Source organism: Mastigoproctus giganteus, chromosome 6, assembly GCF_048544385.1.
Source record: "Mastigoproctus giganteus isolate SK-2022 chromosome 6, ASM4854438v1, whole genome shotgun sequence".
Lineage (NCBI taxonomy): Eukaryota > Metazoa > Arthropoda > Arachnida > Uropygi > Thelyphonidae > Mastigoproctus > Mastigoproctus giganteus.
In genome coordinates, this window is record NC_143580.1 from 225,150,627 (window position 1) to 225,168,908 (window position 18,282).

Genomic DNA, 18,282 nt, shown 5'->3' on the forward strand with positions numbered 1-18,282 from the left:
AAGTACTACAGGCACTTAAATATCACAGTACTGGTATGCACTTATATAATATTCAAAAACAAATTGTCAAATGTCACTAAAATATTGATACCAGAGAAAAACAAATGGCAAAGTTGGAGTCAACACACGAAATACAAAAAATAATAATAATAAATCAGATAAATATAATAAATAAAAATAATTAGTAAAATATTCCCTTTTGAAATGCACTTTATGGCATATTTTATCAATAAAAAAAAAAAAAAGGAAAAATACAAATTGCAATAATTTACAGGCTGCACAATATGGAACATAAAATGGAAAATAAAATAGCCCATGAGAGAAAACTGACTATTTATTTACTATGGCTGAAAAACATGTCAAGACTTAAAAGAGATGATTCAAAAAGATCAAGGTTGAAACATCAACTACTACAAAACTGGCAGATCATCAAAGGTCACACCATCATCATTAATTATGCATTAGCACACTGCTGCCAAGTACAATTAAAATATTCACAACTTCTGCTGACACTCAAAATTAACTGAAACACTCAACAAATTTTAAAATATTTAAGTCTTTATAACAGTGAAATTTTTGAATGCAAGATATTTATAAACACCTTCTGTATACCTTAGATGCAATAATTATTGGTAAAAAATAAAAAGCTGTGCATTTATAGCTAAAATATATACATAACATTCCTATGTATTCCAGTTAAAACAGTAATTACTAACATGGAGACTGGGAGAAAAAAAAAAAAAAAAAAAAGGATTTAATTCTTGGTGGTATAATAAAGAGAATTCCAAGACGCAAAGGAACATAAATGCCGAAATTGCCAACAGGTATGAAAATAACTAATCTACATACTCAAGGGTACAGAATTGTCAACATCAACAAAGACAGGTGCGGAAGACAGTTAAGACAGTATGCCCAAGAAATGCACAATAAATCGAGCATTGTTAGAATTTTAAAGGAAAGGGTGGAACCCTGCATACCTCAGCTGTTGTATACAATTCACAAAAGTGATCATTCAGTGTGATAGTACCATCATGGGAAAAATGGAGATGGTCATTTTCATAAAGCAACTGTATGATCAAAGACACATTCAAATTCAATGAGCATATGAATTAAAAAGTGTGCTAATGAAAATCTGCTTATTTATCTTCACAAAAATAGTAAACTTCCAGGGATTGCCACAAGGATGGGGCTTTGCTCTCCAAGAGATAACTGGATTCCAGTTTTCAATGGAACTGTTAAAGAGAAAAATTACCTTGAACTGTTAATGAATAATGTAGTTACTGCAATATGAAATATGTTTTCAGATAGAAAAGTGTATTTTAAGCAGGAATGTCAAATTTCATGAATGGAGGAGAGATCAGTGAAGAGCTCTCATGAACACCTTTCAAAATCTTTAAAGGTTAGCCCTTTGGATTTATTTGTGTGGGAAGGCCTTAAAAATAACATGTACAGTTGTAAACCAAGAACTGCCATATTTGTGGAAGAAGGAAACAACAGGAATCATGTAAAATACAGTTAATGTATGACACTGTATGCCAGCTATTGAGGAAAGATGCAGTTTATGTTTTTTTTTTTCTTTTTTATGAAAAACAAACACAAGAGATATTAGAACCTATAGTACTTAGTACCATGCATAGGTTGAAGGTTGAGAAGATACTTTTTGACATTAGACTTGAACTTCTGTAGATTGCAATTTTCAGGAAATATGTATAAAGGAAGATTGTTTCAGAAAACAGAAGTTGAATGAATACAGGAGGAAAAAGAAAAGTTGGTTCTGTGAGTTTGAAGTTGTACATTAAAAGGACGTTGACTGGTTGCAGCATATGTTCTGACTGCCTTGGAAGAGTGAGCGGTAATTAAAGAAGCCAGTTCAGACGACCAGTGCCGATGGAAGTAGCTATGGAAAAGGTATGCAGCAGAAACAGAAGGCGACAGAGTGGAGAGACTCTATTAGAAATGAGTCATTCATTAATCTAACTGCCCTCTTCTGAATGGAATCTAGAAGCCTGAGAGAGGTTTTGGGGGCATTGCTCCAGATGTGGGAACAATATTCCATTGTAGAACGGATTTGCAATTTGTACAGAGTGAACAACTGTTTGGAAGAAAAGTAATACCAAAAGCAAAAAAGAAAACCCAGTTTTTTAGATGCAGATAAAGCAATATTTGTAATGTGCCTATGCCAAGAGAGAGTAAAAGTCAGGGTAATCTCCAATAGAGATATATGATCTTGACTAAAAATTAGTCGTCAAAGATAAGCATAGGAGCAGAAGAATCTTTTTTGAGAGATATAACACATAACTAAGTTTTAGAAAAATTGAAATCAACTAGGTTATCTTTGCCGCACTGGAGAATTACCTGGAGATCAGTATTTAAGTAATTGGTAGTGGATATTCGAGAAGTTGAAGCTGTTTGTGCAGGCCAAGGTTTCTCAAACTGGAAAGTTATATTTCGGTTATTGTCTGGTTTTTAGGAGCATTAGCAACTACGGCCATATTGCTCTGGGGATATGAGGTGGTCATTCCCTGACCTTTCCGCCTCCTCCGTATTTGGTGGTCACGGGCTCGAACCCCGGTCTAATCAAGAAGCGTGTGCTGCGCACTGCTGCTTCTACCCACCTGGCTACGGAGACGCCTCAAACCAGAAAGTGGAATGCAATGTGCAATCATCAGCAAAAATATGGATATGATTTCCAGTCAATGGTAGAAGGTCATTAATATACAACAGGAAAAGAATGGGAGAAAGAACTGAACCTTATGGAACACCAGAATTAGTGGAGAAGTTATAAGACAGAGAGAGCCATCTACCATCACCCACAGTGAGCAGTCAGAGAGATAAATGGATATCCAATTACAAAAAACAGCTGGCAAACCATAAGATGGAAACTTATTTAGAAGACCTTTATGCCAAACACGATCAAAAGCCTCTGAAATGTCAAGAGCAACTGACTGATTTTCACCAAACTTTTCCATTGATGGGTAATATAAGCCAGAATATCACAACTGGATCGACGCTGATGGAATCCATACTGGTGATCATTAATCAGATGTAAGCTTTCTAGATAGTTTAAGAGTTGGCAGTTAATTGATTTCTCTATTGCTTTAGAAAGAGTAGAAGTAATTGCAATGGGTTGATAACTGGATGGGAGGGATTTGTCACCCCTTTTATGAAGTGGCTAGATATGAGCAAATTTCCAAGCAGAAGGGAAAACACCTTTGGAATAAGGGAGGGAAAAAAATGAGATATAGAACAGTTCAGGGGCACAGGTGTTGAAAACTAGTGGAGAAATACCATCAGGACCTCGAGCTTTCTTAGCATCAAGATTTATTAAAATCCTTCTGACATTCTTTTGACAGAAGACCACAGGAGGCAATGAATGGAGTGTACTGGAAATAATGGGAAGTGGTTTATCAAGATCATCAGTACATGAGTTTGAAGGAAAATAGGATGCTAGCAGGTCAGCTTTATCTGTGACTGAAGTGGCAATAGAACTCTGGTTTTTACAGAGGTGGGAACAGAGAGGGCAAAAGTTGCGGCCAATAGCTTTGGCAAGAGACCAGAATGCTTAGCTACCATTTGGACAAGAAGAAGGTTTTCTACTCTTAAGCTGTTAAAGGTCTGGTTTGGCCTGATTAATAACTGCTTTATAATTATTGCAAGCTGTGATGTAGGCAGTAAATGAACCTGGATATTTGTAAACAAGCCAATTACAATATGCAACATTCTTCTCTTGAACAGTCTTAGCACATTTATTGGAAAACCAATGTTTAGATAAAGGACGAGATTTTAAGGTGCAGTGTGGAATAAAGGATTCCATTCCTATTCCTACAAGAATAATCACTGACATGATCTGAGCAAATGTTGACATAAGAAGATTTGAAACAATAATCCAACAAAGGGAAAGAAGAGAAAAAAAAAATCTCGCAGATCATCCCATTTTGCATTCTTGCAAGGCCAAACAACACAAGGATGAGAATGGCCACGAGCGAAGCGTTCCATTGGAGAAAAGACCATGACCAAGTTTTGATCTGAGGTGCCTAAAGGACACTCACTTTACTTGGGTACTTATTCATTGTGTACTTAGAAGGGTTATTTGTGAGAAAAAGATCAAATATGTTGGCTGTGTGGTTAGGATTGTCTGGTATTATGGTAGGTAAATGAACAACCTGTGCAAGGTCATTAGTAATTGCAAAAGCCTCAGCATCAAAACCAGCTGGGCCAGTGTGACTAGAAAATGGAAGCCAGCTGGAGTAAACATTAAAGTCACCAAGGAAAATTACCTCACTGTTAGGAAAGCTAGACTGGAGAAAGTCATAGAGTTCCAAGTGATGAGTGGAGATGGGTGAACGACAGAGGCAACAGATGAATCTGACAGAATGTGGTAGAGAGATTTTAAGCCAGAGAAGGTCGAAAAGAGAAGATTCCAAATTACTAAGTCTCTGGCAGGGAATATCAGAAAGAATGTATGAACAAGTACCACCTTTGAAGTGAAAGGAATCATATAGCGAATAATTCGCACAACTGAGATGAGCAGTGGTTGAATCAACCGATAACTAGGATTCTGTTAGAAAAAGTACATTTGGCAGACTGCAAGCAAATTTGGACATCATTAGGATTAGCAGAGGCATATGATGCAAGAAAGCAAGCTTATACAGTATTAGCCAAAAAAAAAAAAAAAAACTTCCTATTTCACTGATCCATTCATTCCAAATGCTTGTTTAGTTCTGCCTTGAATTTATTTAAGCTATCCACAACAACAGATGGAATTTTGTTCCAGCAATCAACCACCAGCTGGCTAAAGGCAAATTTCCGAACATCTATTCTACAACTGTCTTTCCTCAATTTGAGTTTATGCCCCCTCAGGTTTGTAATTTGAGAAGGAGGAATAATCCCAACAGCATTAAGCCTGCTCAAACCATTCAAGGCCTTATATACCTTAATCAGATTACCTTGCAGGTGCCTAATCTCCAGATGCTGCAATTTTCAGAACTTAAGCCTTTCTTGGTAAGATCACCCTTCTCTGTTCCCCTCACCACTCTTTGAGATTAGAACAGAGACCACATATATTTGTGATATGAATGGGGAAGTGTTATGTATGTATGTCAGTGGCAGTCATCTTGAACAACTGAGCTTACATTTATTATGTAACAAATTTCCACTGGTTGTTCACAAAACGTTTGGGTTTACTGTTTATTCAATAAACCATTTTAGAGACACATCTCAAAGTGTTTGTAGGCCTACATAATTTTGAATTTACCTGTAAATATTTCTAGGTTAATACCATTTGTTTTAACCAAATGTCCTCTTTTTACTACTTAAAAAGATAAAAAATAATAATATACACCGATCATTAATACTTGCTATGGTCACCTTCTGTCAGTATGATTGTGAATCAGAACCCTTCACTGTAAGTGAGCCAATTCATTGTGCGTACACCAAGGCTTAATTTACCAACAGGCAGAGTAGCAAATGCCTACAATGCGTACCTCAAGTTATGGTATAGCATAACTTGATAGTGCATATCTCGAACTTTATAGAGTAAGGTATAATGTAAAATTAGATAGCATAATGAGTATCATTGCATTAGATTAGTGTAGTATTCTCAATTAATCAATTAAATTTATTAACCTTGTTAATTTTCAGTAATTAATTAATTAAATTGTATTTAAACAGAAATCAAGACCCAGATTAGAGCAGCAAAGCAAGGGGCACAAAGTATCGATAGGCTGTGGCTCAGGAAGAACCGAAGGGGACGATTCTCCATCGCATCACAGCCTAAAAAAAATGTGTAACTTGTGAAATGGTTGCGGAATTTCTGGAACAGGACATGATCTAGCCAAGAAGGATGTCTGTGTGTGTGTGTGTGCTAGGTGCAGTATTGTTAATTACAACAATGATAGTACGCTACTGCAACAGGATCTAGAAAAGTTGAGCAAATGGGATGAGAGGTGGAAACTGAAGTTTAACACTGACAAATGCAAAGTACTGCATATAGGTAGCAGTAACTCCAAAGTAACATACCAACTGTGCAGTACTACACTCAGGGTAGTGGAAAATGAAAAAGACCTGGGGGTAATTATGCAGTCAGGTATGAAGTTTTCTGGGCAGTGCAAACAATGGGGCCTTGTCAATGATATACAGGAATTTTGCTAGCAGGGCTAAGGAGGTGATTTTCCCCTTGTATAAAGCAATGGTCAGGCAACACCTTGAGTACTGCATACAGGTCTGGAGGTCTCATTTTAAAAAGGATGTACAGCTGATGGAATGAGTACAGAGGAGGGCAATGAGATTGGTGAGTGGAACAAAAGGTTTCTCTTACCAAGAAAGGCTAAAGTTCTGCAAATTGCAGTGTCTGGAGACTAGGCACCTGTGAGGTGATCTGACTGAGGTGTAAAAGGCCTTGAATGGTTTGAGCAAGCTGAACGTTGATGTGATGGGATTCTTACTCTTGCTTATGCACCAGAGGGATCATAAATTCAAATTGAGGAAAGACAGTTGTAGAATAGATGTGTGGAAATTTGCCTTTAGCCAGAAGGTGGTTGATTGCTGCAACAAGCTTCGATCTGTCAATGTGGGATTTGACAGCTTAAATAAATTCAAGGCAGAACTAGACAAACTTTTGGAGTGAATGGGTGGATGAAATGGGAAGGTTTTTTTTTCCTTTTGCCGATGCTGTATAAGCTTGCTTTCTTGCATCATATGCCTCTACTAATGTTAATGTGTTATAGAAGACCAGGTATTACCAGTATTAATAGGATGTCTGTGGAGGACTTCAAGATGCTAGGGTTCCGTCTGGTTTTCAAGATGGTTTCCTCTAAGTTTCCCTGCCTTCTTTACTTGTAGTTCAGCAGGATAGATTAGCACAACAGAAGAAGGGAATGATATGACAGAACTGAGTTGCAGCCTGGTGCAAACAATGTAGTAAACAATCCCTTGGGTCCAAGAAACAAAGCCTTGCTTCCACCACTCCATACCAATTTGGAACTGGCAACACAATTTGTTAAAACATTGGATCCTCAATATGACATCATCAAGCATGTACAATCTATGTTTCCAAAACTATCTGATGCAAAACATCAGATAGTTTTGGAAAAATTATCTGATGTTTTGATATCTGATATCTGATGCAAAACATCAGATAGCAGATATCAGATGATGAAAGCAGATGTTTAGTTCATAAGAACTGGAAGAGAAAACAACTGATGCTCAAAATGCCTGGTAGTCAATTTACCCTTGTATCATAGCGAATGGATTTCTTAGTAACATTAAAAATGAAATTTTGAAAGTATCTAGTTTACATGTTGATTGAAAAGTATGAGAAAATGGAAGGCAGAATGTGAATCGAGCTCTGTTACTTGCATGCTCACTTTTTTTTTTTTTTTTAGACCAAATATGGGCAACGTTAGTGAAGAGCATGGGAAGAGATTCCACTGGAACAATGTCAATGGAGAAAAGGTTGTTGTTATTTGGTTTTTAGGAGCATTAGCAACTAAGGCCATATTGCTCCGTGGAGAAGAGGTACCAAAGAAGGTGCGATGAAGCTAACGGTAAACCATATCCTTGGTGTGATCACACTGACCACAAAAGACAAAGGTGTTCAAATGTACATGTTTAAAGAAATTTTTTTTTATTTAGCACAAGGAGGGTTTCTACTTTTAATTTATGGTATATATATATTTTTTTTTGTTTGTTTACTTGTAGCAAAGATTAATACTTTGTTCTCTACAGAATTTAAACATTGTTAATAAATCTGATAGCGTTATTGCAAATTTACTTTTCTTTAATTTCTGGAAAATTATTGCTACTATGAAAAAACTATCAAGGAAAGCAGATAAACTGAACTCGAGGGATGAAACACGCCTTAAAAATGGCATAAAGCTGGAACTTTGACTTTAGAGTAGGATATAGAATTGCTCAACAGACAGCCAGATCTATTGCAGTATTTGTTCCAGGAAGATGAACATATGTAGGTAACCCATCATTTAGGACAAGAAGGTTGTTAATTGTCTAAAAGTTGTGCATTACACAACTTTGTAATTACACAACCGTGTTGTACTCAACAGTATTTTTAAATAAATTCGACAAAGTCTATTTTAGTGGTATTGACAGTTTGTCTGTATTTTAACTCACTGATATGTTTTGGTGATTTGGTGATATGTAGGTCTGTCCACATAGGTAGGCTAGATGATTCATTTTGCTTCCTGGTAGAAAACAATATAATTAGCTTTATATTTTGGATCAGTTTTTGACTTTTCCAGCAGTCATATGTTCTAGCATAGGCAGGATACTCTTTTTTTTGAAATTTAGATGGGAAACACTGACAGAACTCTTGTATTTTAATACATAGCATTTCCAAAATAAGAAATTTACAATAGTAGTTAAGCCAATAGTTCAGTATAGAAATCTGGTCAAATTTAAAAATGTAATGAAGAAATATGGCATGCTGTGAGATTTGCAAGTCTCCAAAACAAATGGCATTAACAAATTTTTATGCTTGCTAGTTTTATCCAGTAGGGTATGTCAGGTTGACCCTCAGTAAGGGATACAATCCAAGCACTCCACATAATATCAGACTATGCATAAACATAACAGTTTCTCTGCATGATATGTCGGACTGTATGGAGAACAATTTTAAAATAGGGAGGGAAATATTTATTTTGAAAGATAGTATTAATTTCCCAAACCAATGCTGACATAAACAGGCATACTATGTATTTCTAGTGGTACAGTATTTAATTTCACCAACCACATTGAAATAGATAGGCATACTGTGTATTTCTTTTTAGACCTTGCTATATTTCAGCTGCTGGAACGGGTACAGAGAAGGGCAACTAGATTAGTGAATGGAACAAAGGGTTGCTCTTACGAAGGAAGGCTTAAGTTTTGCAAATTACAGTGTCTGGAGACTAGGCACCTGCGAGGTGATCTGATTGAGGTGTATAAAGCCTTGAATGGTTTGAGCATGCTCAATGCTGATGGGATTCTTCCTCTTGCTCAGAATAATCCCCTGAGAGGGCATAAATTCAAATTGAGGAAAGACAGTTGTAGGATAGATGCAGAAGTTTGCCTTTGGCCAGCAGGTGGTTGATTGCTGGAACAAACTTCCATCTGTCGTAGAAGTTGATAGCTTAAATAGATTCAAGGCAGAACTAGACAAACATCTGGAGCAAGTGGATGGGTGAAATAACGTTTTTTTTTTTTTTGCTGATGCTATATAAGCTTGCTTTCTTGCATCATGTGCCTTTACTACTGTTGTTAAGGGCATTATTTTTAATACTGCAGATTAATCATATGGGATATCTGTGAAAAACATTACACATTTCAACATTATCTTCTAGTGGCATGTTAAATTTTACAGAGTTAACAAATTGGCTGTATATAACCAATTTTTTTGCATGTAATGAGATAAACTCCCAAAATGCAACCTATGTTATTATTTTTATATCTTAGTGTGAAGGGCTTCCTGTTTCTGCATAACAGTGAATTAGAAATTTCTACTTCTATTGTATACTTCAAGTACTGATGTATGTTACTGAATGAATTCATCAGTATGCACATTATATTTTCAACATAATGACCAAAATATAAAATATTATGAATAAAGAGAGATAAATAAAAAACATTTCCATGAAAGGAAATAATTTGTTCTGCTTCAAATAATATATTAATTAATTGTTAAGAGGAATCTGTGTGTGTGTGTGTGTGTGTGTGTGTGTGTGTGTGTGTGTGTGTGTGTGTGTGTGTGTGTGTGTGTGTGTAACTGCACGTGTCACCGTAAAGCAATTTATCCAATACTGTATATCCAAGTTATACATCATATATGGAACGTGAAAATTTGTGTAGCGAGACTATATCAAGTAAAAAGGCCATATTAATATCTGTTAATCCTATTTTTTTTAATTTTATCATATAACTGAATCATATTTAGACAAATAAGATAAAGCAAAGCATCATTTTAGTTCATAGAAAATCAATCACATTTTAGTTCATAGTAAAAATTAATAGCAAATTTCGAAGTAGTACAATAAGGACTGATAATGTAATGTACAAATGAAGCAAGTGGTGCCGGCACCTGAATTTTAATAGGATATGACAAGTCTAATCAGATAATTTTCTTTATGTATTTTTATCTGTCTAAAACAAAAAAAGGAATGTTATATGTGCTGGCTTTTACATCCTATGGTAGTTTTGCCATGGTAGTAAAATCGATATGGATCATAAGACACCACTACTTCAGTGATGTCTAGTGATCAGTAGAGTGTCACTGTTATTGGTAATCTTGCAGGAGGTTCACATTCAAAAGCTGCTTGGAGTGTTTACCAGTGGATGTCTCCTGACCTGTCTTTTACAGAATTTGGAAATTTAATGAAGCTTTCTAATTCCTTTTTAACTCTAAGAGGAGACAGTTTGCAAATTGGATTATTGCTGTTGAAGTGAATGACCAAGAAAGCTGCAGCTGAGCAGATTTCAGTCTCTGTTTACTGTTCCTGTGTCAAACCTTTTTCCTTAGTCATCTGGGGTATGTCTGGCAACCGAGAAAAGTCAGTACGAGTTATTCATGTTATGCTCTTTTTGGGTCTGGCAGATTTTTCTTTGGGGTCACCAGCCCTGCAACATAGCAGCAAGAATGCTGCCACCTAGTGACCCAAGAAAACAAATCAGAGTTAGTTAAAACAAAAAATAAAAAAGGGTTAAACAAAGGTGGCTTTCTTTCTTGGCTATAATATATGATTAACCTTATTTTAATTCAGATACTCAAGAGAAATATTTACAGTTGGACATACTAGATAATCACTATGAAAAGCTGCTGTGGTCACTAATATCACATCATAGTACTCAGGACCCAATAATTGAAAGGGAAGGATTCCCCCTCCCCTTTTTTGGAATTGGCTAAAATGAGCAAATTTTTATGAGAAAAATATAAGAGCCTATAAAAAGGCAACACAAAATAGGAGTAAGCTCTGGTGAACAGGTTTAGAAGACAAATGGAGAAATGCCAACAGAACTGGAAGACTCTTTTGAATCAAAATTATTTGGGATTCTTCTTGTGTGCTACTGGAAGGCCATCGGAGGCATTGCATGGAATGTGTTTGGTATGGTAGGATGATTTATCAAGAGTGATGTAAAGCTAGATTAAAAGTAGAATGCTAATAAGTCAGCTTTTATCTTTAGATGAGGATGCAGTAGAATCACTGATGTATCACACAGAATAGATGGACAAAAGTTGCAGACAATAGATTTGGCAAGAGACCAGAAGCCTCAATTACCATCTGGTCAAGAAGCTAGTCTCCTGCAATTAACCTGTTCAAAATAGTAGTAGTAGTAGTGGCACTTGATGCAAGAAAGCAAGTGTAGGAGCTTATGCAGCATCAGCCAAAAAAAAAAAAAAAAAAAAAAATCACACCATTCCCTCCAAATACCTGTCCAGTTCCTCCTTAAATTTATTTAACCTATCAACTTCCACAACGACAGATGGAAGTTTGTTCCAGCAATTAACCACCCGCTGGCTAAAGGCAAATTTCCGCACATCTATTCTACATCTGTCTTTCCTCAATTTGAACTTATGTCCCCGTAGGTTCGTATTCTGAACAAGTGGGAGGATCCCATCATAGTGTTCATATTGATTAATAAGTTTTTTTTACACAACTGTTGCAAAATTTAGTGTAGGTAGAAAATTAAGCTGTACATTTGGGATGTAAGCCACCTGTGATATGTTATGTTCTTGCCATGTACAACCTAAAAACTTTCATCTTTTATCTAAATCCTGGTTTTGCATCCACTGCAAAACCAGGATTTAGATAAAGGATGAAAGTTTTGGGAAGGAATAAGAAATAAAGGATTTCATCATAGGCACAGTATGAGAAAACATTGGGATCAGATTTAAAACAATAGTCCAAGCAAAGAAATAAGGAATAAAAATCACACAGGATCATCTCATTTTATATTCTTGTGGTGCCAAAGGAAATGAGGCTGAGAAGGACTGTGGTGTACGTAAACTGGTCCATGAAACTTGTCGATAAAACAGATTTCTTTGCAGTAGACAATGATTCATTAACAATAATGGAAAATACAGCAGTATTTCTGTATTACTCATAGGGCCTTATACAAAGAACAAGCTGCATCTATGAGGAGCTGCAAGGAAACTGCAATAGAAATGCATCACTTCACCACAAAAAGACTGAAAACAAGTAATGTAATACACAGAAGTATAAGGGAAAAAAATTGTTAATGAAATATAAAAATAACCAGAGTTATAAACATATGGATTTGAAATTGAAGAAAATTTCGCACGTATACTGTAATGTAATTTTAACACAAAGCTGAAATGGGAAAACTGATATTTTAAATGAAAAATTAAATATACCTTAGTTCTCATTTAAAATTTTTATTTATCGACTGCTTTTCAAAAGCGACATTCCGCTTATAGTTATACTTCAAAGAGATACGCTCCCACCACAAACCCCTTATATATTTGAAGTAATACAAAAAAAATTCTTATTTTTCATGAAATTTTAAAAATAATGTATATTCCTGTGTAAAATAAAAAAAATAGTCTTTGCAGTATGGTACTGTGTACAAAAAATTATAATTTTCAAATAATCTTTAGAATCGGCATCTGGCACTGCTAATAACAATGAGGTTGAAACAAAGGTCACATCAAATTTTATTTACACATTACCATACTTGCAAAGACTAACCGAAGATATTTATTTACGGTTATTGTGTTGAATATTTGGATCAAATTAAGTTCATAATTATTAACAGATAAGGCAGGCATTAAATAATACAGTAGGAATCCTGGATGCAAAGCAAAATAATGCAATCTTAATACTTTCAATTAGTTTTTAGAATGATTTTATGGAAAACAGAATAATGTTGTATTACATTTAGTTAACCTTTGCAAATGAATTTTAAAAATTAACTGCATTTGGTTTGACACTGAAAATTTTAGAATGCATTTGACATAATAGCAATTATTTATTTATTAAAACATAAACCTGTAATCTCAAAACTTCGCTATCGAACTTTTATCGGGTTCTTATTTTATACGAAAAATAGCACTGGAACTCATATCAATATATAAAATGCTATGCATATTTGAAATTAAAAACTCTTACCTCTGGTGCAATTCCTCTTATTGTCTAAACACGTAGTAGTATTTTTCCAATATGATGTGGAACATTATGAAATCTGTGTGAAACGTTGAGTATCCAAGCTGCACGAATGAATTCCAGGTAAAAGGCGTGGAAGCCCGAAAGTGTCATTCAAACAGAGAAACTAAAAACATTAGCGTTCTCCAAGGGCAAAGAATAAATATCTCCTTGCATCTTGAAATACCAAAGATAAAATATAAATAAATACACAAACATTATAACACGTAAGTCACACTTGGGTAAAATAAAAAATTCATTCATAATATCATATTGCATATCACTTGCTGTGAATTTAATAAATATCACGAATGAAACAATTTCACTTTTATTTTCACATGTCACACTACACTAAATGCTCAATTACTACTCAAATAAGATGCATAACTACAATAACGTAAATATAATTCCAAAAAAAAAGAACCATTTAAAAACCAAAATATAGAAACTATCATAACCGCCTTTTCTGCAGCATACTGCCCTCTCTCTGGAAAAGGTAGAACCAAAACAAATTACAAAAAAAAAGTTATTTCTGAGAACGTTTGTTCAAATATTAGAGGATATAATATATAAAAATAATGAAGAGTAAGAAATACTTTTATAATAAATATGCTTTAATTAAAGCGTCAATAAAATTAGAGAAAATTTAAAGTTCTGCAATTCTAATGAGCACTTCTACTATTCTGTGTTCATTAGCTTATACTGCCGGATGTATAACCCCAAGGGCTCACATTTGGTGAGTATGGGCTTGGCACAACCAGGGTACTGAGCTGGGTATCATCTTTCTTCACTTTTTTTTGGTCTCTCTCTCTCTCAGGGTACTCAAATATTTTTTTGGCTGGTGCAGCATAAGCCTCAGGCTTCCTTGCACTATATGGCTATTAATAATAAAAATATGTTTATGTAGTTAATTTATGTCTTTATTATAATTTTTTTCTTTATTTATTTATTATTTTTTTTCTTTGCTTCTGTCTTTTACTATAAACTTTCACGCTATAAGCCCTTCTGTCATATTCGGGGAGCTCTTTTTGCTACTGGTTATGATATTCATTCAGTTGTACCTGTGACTTGTTCTGGGGCTACCTAGTAGTAGTAGTAGTAGTAGTAGTAGTCGAAGTAGTATTGGCATGTGATGCAAGGAAGCAAGTGTATGAGCTTATGCAGCATCAGCCAAAAAAAAAAAAAAAAAAAAAAAAAAAATCACACCATTCCCTCCAAATGCCTGTCCAGTTCCTGCTTAAATTTATTTAACCTATCAACTTCCACAACAACAGATAGAAGTTTGTTCCAGCAATTACCCACCCGCTGGCTAAAGGCAAATTTCCGCACATCTATTCTACATCTGTCTTTTCTTCATTTGAATTTATGTCCCCTTAGGTTCGTAATCTGAACAAGTGGAAGGATCTCATCAAAATTCAGCGTGCTCAACACATTCAAGGCCTTATACACCTAAATCAGATCACGGCGCACGTGCCTAGCCTCCAGCCACTGCAATTTGCAGAAATTAAGCCTCTCTTAGTAAGAGGATCCCTTCGTTCCCATCACCAATCTTGTTGCCCTTCTCTGTACACGCTCAAGCAAATCTACATCCTTCCTAAAATGAGGCCTCCAGACCTGTACGCAGTACTCAGGGCGTGGCCTCACCATTGCCTTATAGAGAGGGACAATCACTTCCTTTTCCCTGCTAGCAAAATTCCTATATATCATTGACAAAACCCCATGAACTGCCCTGGCAGCCTGCCTGCATTACTCAGAAAACTTCATACTTGGTCTATGATGTTCTTCAACCCAACCAGTTCAGCCGTGTTACTTGTGCGGTTGAGTGTGTGTGTGTGTGTGTGTGTGTGTGTGTGTGTTGCTATTCATGTAACAGTGCTTTGACTACAAGTTGATATTAATTGGTTTATTGATTAAAGGAGCATGGTTAATTACAATTTTGCTTATACATTCATTCTCTTATTTGCCTCAACCTCTAATGCATTTCTAGGCAGCAATAAAGAGATACAACTCTTCAGTAGCCTAATTAGGTAAAAAAAACCAATACAATTGTATTACAATCTGTGCTTGTTAACAGGAGAGACTGCTTCCACAGGGATGGGATACACTTAAATAGAAATGGTGCAAGAATTTTTGCTGATGCTATCGAGGCAGAGTTAGGTGGGTCAGAAAACTGCTAGCTTTGGGATATACACGGAATAATAGATTAAAAGTAGCCGCTGGCAGAGGTAAAAGTGATTCTTGCACTACTTCTATTGGAATGCAATTGAGCAGCAGCCTGGAAAGCAAGGCAATGGGAATTTCCAGGACTGCTGGGAGTCATAGTGGAACTAGTAAATACATGGGCTGTGTTAGGGTAACTAAGAGTAGAAACAGGTGCGTGTTTACTTGCATGTCACCAATGCTACGAGTATAGTTAATAAATTCGATGAGTGCTTGAAGTGCTAGTCAAGACAGCAAAGGCAGATATTGTTCTGATATCAGAGACATGTTGTCACACAGACATAAACAGAACTGGAATTTGGGGATGTGTACAGAAAGGACAGACAGGACAGGAAGGCAGGAGCGGTTATGCTGTTAGTTAAAAAAACAAATAAAATCCAAGGAAGTGCATCCAATTGATGTGGGTCTGTTTGGTGTGACAAAAGGAGTGGGAAAGGAAAAATGAGAATAGGTGTGTGTTATAGGCCTAATTAATCTGATGAGTATAATGAGCAATTGTGCAGAGAAATAGAGGGCTACTCAATCAGAGAGAGCCTTATAATGGGGGATTTTAATTTCACGGATATTGCCTGGAATTTGTGGATTGGTCACTCACACAATAGCAAGGCTTTTGTGGATTTATTGGATAATTGTTTTCTACAGCAGCATTACTCCCTCTAGTTAGTAATACCAGAGGGTGTAATACTCTTGATCTGATTATCAGTAGTGATTCTTCATGCATCAAGAATTTGCAGATAAAGGAACCACTAGGTGGAAGTGACCGCAGTGTGCTGAAGTGGGATTTACTCAAAGAAGTAACTACCATCAAGGGTAAGGGAAGGGTTTTTGCTTTCGTAAAGGTGACTATGGTGGTCTGAGACAGTATTTAAATTCGATACGGTGGAACCAACTGATGATGTTACCAACAGCAAATTCAAAATGGGATGCATTCAAAGAATTAATCGTGGAAGCTACTAGGCTTTTCATACCAACAAAGAAATATTGTTGAAGATTTAGGCCTAAATGGATGTCAGATGAACTAATTAGACATGTGACAGAGAAGAAAAATGTATGGGATACATATAAATTAACATGTGACACAGATGCCTACGAGCGATATAAGTTGGTCTGTAACCAAGGTAGAAAGGAGGTTAGGCAGACGAAGGCAGATTACGAGAAATCTTTGGCAAAGGATGCAAAGAAACACAGCAAAGAGTTCTTTACTTATGTAAACTCTAGAAGGAAGAGGATGAATCAGATTGGTCCACTTGATATCGATGGTTCAACTGTTGACGATCCTGTTCAGGTAGCTAACAAACTAAATGAATATTTTGCATCGACATTCACACATGAGGAGTTGTTCAAGGAGGGGAATCCCAGAGGTATATTCAACTCTGGGAGTAAGATAGATAATCTTGTAATAACTGAGAGTAAAGTGGTGGAGAAATTGTTGAAGTTAAACACAAGAAAGGCACATGGGGTGAACGGAATCTATCCAGTTATAATAATGGAGGCGGCAAAGGAAGTAAGCAAACACTTGGCCATAATTATGAGAGCTTCCCTGGACTCAGGGGAGGTACCCATGGTCTGGAGATGTGCAAATGGGACCCCAGTCCACAGAGGAGGATCGAAGGGAGGCACAGGTAATTACAGACATGTTAGTTTAACTTCTGTTCCAGGGAAATTAATGGAGGAGGCACTGGTTAAAGAAGCATTGCAAGATCATTTAGACAAGACTTCATTTATAGCTCGGACACGGCATGGTTTTTTAAGGGGAAGTCTTGTCTGACTAATTTGATTGGATACTATGATGTAGTCACAAAGGGACTGGATGCAAAGAATAACTTTAATATCATATATTTGGATATTAGAAAAGCCTTTGATACTGTTGCACATGGAAGACTGCAGCACAAATTGGAGCAGTGTGGCATTGGAGGCAAATTGCTGCTATGGATAAAGGGATGGTTGAGTGGGAGAAGAGAGAGAGTGGTAATCAGTGGATACTGCTCTTCGTTATTAGTGGAGTCCCTTAGGGTTCAGTGTTGGGTCCATTATTGTTTTCTGTATTTATAAATGATATTGATGATGGTATATCAAGCTTAATGTCCAAGTTTGCAGACGACAAGAGGGTTGGCAGGGTTGTTAATGACAGTACACTGCTGCAACAGGATCTAGAAAATTTGAGCAGATGGACTGAGAGGTGGCAATGAAGTTTAACATTGAGAAATGTAAAGTACTACATATGGAAGCAGTAATTCCAGAGTAACGTGTCAACTCTGTGGTACCACACTGACAGTGGTACTGAATGAAAAGGATCTGGGGATAATTATGCAGGCAGATATGAAGTTTTCTGACAGTGCAGACGGTCTGCAAGAGTAGCTCATGGTGTCTTGTCAATGATATACAGGAATTTTTCTAGAAGGGATAGGGAGGTGATTCTCCCCTTGTATAAGGCAATGGTCAGGCCACACCTTGAGTACTGTATACAGGTCTGGAGGCCTCATTTTAAGAAGGATGTAGAGCTGTTGGAACTAATACAGAGAAGGGCAAAAAGATTAATGAATGGAACAACGGGTTGCTCTTACGATGAAAGGCTTTAGTTTTGCAAATTACAGTGTCTGAAAATTACAGACTAGGTACCTGCTAGGTGATCTGATTGAGATGTATAAAGCCTTGAATGTTGTGATTATGCTCATTATGCGGATGGGATTCTTCCTCTTGCTCAGAATAATCACATGAGAGGGCATAAATTCAAATTGAGGAAAGACGGTTGTAGGATAGATGTACGGAAGTTTGCCTTTAGCCAGCGGGTGGTTGATTGCTGGAACAAAGTTCCATCTGTCATTGTAGAAGTTGATAGCCTAAATAGATTTAAGGCAGAACTTGACAAACATTTGGAGCAAGTGGATGGGTGAATTAAGGGTTTTTTTTTTTT

The 18,282-nt window shown here is 36.3% G+C and overlaps 1 protein-coding gene across 1 annotated transcript in view; it reads right to left on the bottom strand.

The window, feature by feature from the left end:
* LOC150085035 (mitogen-activated protein kinase-binding protein 1-like) overlaps positions 1-13,204 on the bottom strand; it is a 265,918-nt gene extending 252,714 nt beyond the window's left edge. Inside the window, exon 1 of the mRNA XM_090376439.1 lies at positions 13,116-13,204. The gene's annotated coding sequence lies outside the window, so the exon portion shown is untranslated. The remainder of the gene's footprint in view (positions 1-13,115) is intronic.
* Between the last annotated feature and the right edge of the window lie 5,078 nt (positions 13,205-18,282).